Source organism: Theobroma umbraticum, unplaced genomic scaffold (assembly GCF_002168275.2).
Source record: "Theobroma umbraticum cultivar Fairchild unplaced genomic scaffold, ASM216827v3 scaffold_182.0, whole genome shotgun sequence".
NCBI classification, from domain to species: Eukaryota; Viridiplantae; Streptophyta; class Magnoliopsida; order Malvales; family Malvaceae; genus Theobroma; species Theobroma umbraticum.
The window spans coordinates 267,484-272,664 of NW_018397291.1; positions in this window are offsets into that span (position 1 = coordinate 267,484).

The window sequence follows — 5,181 nt, forward strand, 5'->3', positions numbered from 1 at the left end:
ATTTAAGTTATTTATTTTATTCTAGTCTTAATGCTTCTAATTGCCAAATCACTAGTTAGATTGAATTAGAAACCTAGGTTAAACCTTGATGAATAAGGTTTAGATAGACCTTGAATAGAATAGCATACGGTCAAATGCACTTAGTTGATTAAGTGGTTTGATTTGCATATAAGGTAGACATACACCTATAAGCCATATGTAACAAGGATCAGAGAAAGAACTTAATGAATCTGTCTTTAATTTAATTTGAATAGACATATAGTAAATTAATTAAAAGAGATATTTTTATAAGAAACTCGACAGAGAGTTGTAAATAATTTAAGACTCTAGGTTAACAACTTAATCCATTAAACTAAGTTAACAGAGAGAGAGAGACAATATTCGATGAAGTATTGAGGGATATCATAATCTTAGATCTAGGAATCACTAGAAGTTAATAAAATAATTTTTTTCATATATTTTAGATTAGTTTTAGTTATTAGTTTATTAATTTTAATTCCTACAATTAACTACTAAAATTAACATACCCTAATTTTATCTAAACAATTAAAATTAAAATTAATAAACTAATAACTAAAGCTAATCTAAAATATATCAGCAAAATTATTTTATTAACTTATAGTGATTACTAGACCAAGATTATGATCTCCCTCAATACTTTATTTGAATATTGTCGCTTTCTCTAACTCAGTTTAATGGATTACATTGTTAACCTAGAGTCCTGAATTATTGACAAGTCTTTGTCTAGTTTCTCATTAAAATATCTCTCCAAATTAATTTACTATATATTTATGTAAATTAAATTAAAGATAGATTCATTAAATTTGTGCTCTAATTCTAGCTACGTATGGCTTATATGTGTATATCTACCCTATATGCAAATCAAACCACCTAATCAACTAAGTGCATTCGATCATATGCTATTCTATCCTTCGTTAAGGTTTAACCTAGGTTTTCAATTCAATCTAACTGGCGATCAAGCAGTTAGAAGTATTAAGAACAAAATAAAATAAAAAACTGAAATCCATCAAACATAAGCAAAATAGAGATAAATAAATTAGACTACATATTGAGTTCAATAATAATATGAGATGAACAAATTAGTTCCTCATCAAGTCACACATCATCATTAAATAAATTTAAACATTAAAAACAAAACCAAGAAAATAAGAGAATAAAAAAAAGATAGAAAAACTCAAGAAATTTATTCTTGATTTCTAAATCTCTTTGAATCTTTCAAATTCTTCTTAGCTTTAATGACTTTATGGCTTGATTCTCAACTGTCAATCTGGCATTTCGTTCTTCTCCTAAAAGTTTTTCGAAAAGTTGTTTTTATAGGACTTTGAGGTTAGGCTAAGTTGGATGAAGACAGAAGTCAATTCCAAGAAGGATTTCATCATTAGACTACATGGACTGTGACGTCAACCCATTAATTAGCAGAAATTGTAATTGCTCTTAGACTACTACAATACTTCAACTTCAACATGATTTTTGACCACCTTCCAAACTGAACTGGGGTACGTGGTAAAAGAAAGTTATAGATTTTTCTCTTAACTTTCCAATGGTTTAAGAATCATTGCATTTGGAGCTCTATAGAGAGAGTTATAGTTGAAATATCGAAACATATGTAGTCAAAGTCAGTACCTTGAAATTGCTCTTGTTCTTCCATTAAAATTCTTCTTTCATTAAACACCTACAAAAGCACAAATAAATCAATAGCAACCTATTTTAATCACATTAACACTTAACTAGTATTACATTGAATTAACTAATTTAAATTTATTTAAATTAAACTTACTAGTTTCTTTGCATTACTACTAGAACTAATCTAAATTAATATCAAATTAAGTCCAAATAACTCTACATCATAGAGTTATCACTCCCTCAACTTAAGATTTTGCTAGTCCTTGACAAAACATAGAAAGGAAACTAACTTACGAAAAATCAAATTCAGTTACCGAAAGCAAACTAAATATAGTTACTTCTACTAGAGTTGAAGTGCAACAATTCAATGATTCCCCATAATTTCCTCAAAAGTATGTCTACCAATTTCAACTTAAGGAAAATGTAGGTACTATTTAAATTCATGTTTCAATTTCAATGCAAGCACATTCTCGAATGGATTTTAGTGTGTGTGTGAAATCTTTTACCAAGAATATCATGACATCCGGATGAGTTGATGCCAACACAAATTTCAAATTAGTACTAAATTTCATAGGTTTACTTTGCTTCTCTCTCTCCACTAATGTAGACTAACACAAAGCACAGGATCAATAGGACTTTAATAGGCTTGTAATATACGGCTAGGGTCAAGGTAGGTTAACGGATAATAATGTGGCTTAAATCACCCTACGCACGTAATTATTCTAGGATCAATATATAAAGTTATATTTTCTTTCTCCTAGTACACCTTTTTCTTCCATGTTTGAACTTTTTTACTTTTTTTTTGCTATACATTTTTTTTTCTTTTCACATTGTCACACCTCCAAATTTATTTTCTTTGTATTGTAAGTAGTGGGGTGATTTTTTAATATTTTGAACTTTTTTTTTCACACTAACATCACTTTTCCACCTTTTTCAACCTTTAACTCATTCTATATTTCCTAAAACATGCCTATGAGTGAGGGTTGCAAAATTAAAAAATTAATTTAAAGCTATGATCAATTATTATGTAGTTAAACAAAGAAAAGAGAAATTAGGCTCAAAAGGGGTGTACTAGGAATAAAAATTTAACAAGGTAGGCTTTTTAGCCTCAAACGGTCCAAAGATGACCTAAATCATCTCCTTAACTAAGTATTGCCTAAGATTTTGCCTCAAGAGAGAATTAAGCAAATTCTAGAATTCATGACATAATCTACATTCATATAAATATAAACCTTCTCTAGAAATGCACAATAATTCAAAGCAAAAGATATAATGCTCAAAATTATGAAAATCATATCCTAACAATGATCTTAAACAAAAGAATTTAGCATGAATCTAAACAAAAACCTTATTCATCAAAAGCTAGGAATTCATAACAACTAGTTATCATCATTGGGTCGAGAAATAATCGAAAAAATTGACACAACTTTACTCTAGATTCCTAAAATTCGAACAAATAATAAATTCATTTACCAACGAATCCTAAATTATTTATAAATCTAGATAAACATGCACATAAAATTAAATCTAAAACTTCCATAGAATATTCACCGCCAGAAAAATAAAGTCACCCTTCCTGAACTTAAACAAAACATTATCCTCAATGTTAGAAAAAATAAAGGAAAGGAAAAGAATACTCCCTTGACGATTGGATGAATCTAGAGAAGCTCTAATCCTCCTCATCATCTCCATCATCTTCTGCATCATTGTCGTCATTGTCCTCGCCTCATTGACACCCCTAGGAGGATTAGGTGTCAGTGGAAGAGTAGACATGTCCATTCCCATAACAGCACCATAAGCTCAAAACATGTGGTCCATATGTTGATTACATTGGGTCTGATCAAACGAACAATTGAAATTTTGTCTTGCTTGTTAGGTGCCATTCTCAATTTTTCCATAGTCCCAATTTCAATTTATCATAGAATTATAGAGAATAAATCTAAAGAATCTATCATGCTTAAAAATAATTAAGCATAATGGCTAAAAAATCATCAATACCCAACACAATTTCTAAAGCAAATAAATAATGTGAAGCAAGTTAACAATATTTCTTAAAAATAAAAAAATAAATGAAAAGAAGAAAATAATAAAATTAAATAAAATAAATAAAAGAAATATTGAAACTTACTTGAAATCTTGAGCAAAAGTGTTGAAGATGAAAGGGGAATAATGGTGAGTGGAAAAGTAAAGGACAAACATAGAGTAATGGGTAGGAAAGAAAGTAAAAAAAATCCAAAAATTTGCATAAAAAAAATTTTTGGACAAAGTTGGAGTGAGATGGGGGTTTTATATTGGAAGGTGAGTGTAACTACCTCTTTCCTCGATCGCTACCGACGTTTGAGAGTTGCGAGTAGACTCGCCAAATCTCAAACAAGCCTTAATTAAATTTCCAAATCAACATCAAACATTAACACTATAAATCATTCAAACCCAATAATCGCATTAATTAAAACATAACAATTTGTTACAAACATCTAGATTTCATCACTTTATACAACTCATCATAATATATAAACATTATTACATGACCTTAAACTTTAGCCATTACATTCCCAATGACTATTGATTCTTACCAACTAGACTATATGATACACAAATCGACCTCTAGACAGCGAAGTGACCCGGAGTGGAAGTCTAGAGATGCTGTTACCTAGGGTGTAGCCAGCCTCGCGATGCTGAACAAAAATCTTAAAACTGATTACTTATCTGCAAAAGAAAATAAAGTGGGGTGAGTCTCACAGACCCAGTGATCATCAACCCAGTGAGTAGAGTGTAGACGGGAAACAACCTAAAGGTAGAAGATTTGAAGATTTAGAAACATAAGAGTATATATAAACAATTTAGTCAAAAGGAAGATTTGTGCCTTATATGCAAATAAGTAAATTTATGCTAAATAATCATTTAAATCAAATATCAACCTAAGTCATGGAAAGATTCCTACCATCAAAATCACTTAACATCAGGTTTAAAGTAATTAAATGTCATCATGCATGCTCCCGTAAAATCCAACATTTACAAAGCTTACGCGCAATTTCATAATTCATCTCATACACAGAGAATTAAATCGAATTTCATCATATAAGCAAAGGAGCAGTAGAAAAACTATTATTTTTCACCATGGAAAAATTACTTACATGAAAAACCCAAAGAGATATCACTCTCGAGTAAGAATAGAAATAAAAACACATGGACCCACTTCCATGTAATAACATCCAGGAGCTCCACTCCACCGGATCCCCGCATGCCATGGCTATCTCAACGATGTTGGCCGACATCGGAGAAAATCAAGCGGTCGCAACCACATATACTCACTTGTGGCCTAGCCAAGTAAATCACAGATCTTGGCCCCAGCCATGTCTAACAGCTCGTCTGCGATCCAAAGGTTCTCTAGCTAGAGCTCACTTGTGCACAAGGATCACAATTAACCAAAGTGACAATCGGCCTACTCTCGAATCTCTCGGTTTAATAAAACCATTTAAAAGCCAAATTGAGTTTTCAAAAGATCATTTCAAACCATTTTCAAAATACCGGTCATGG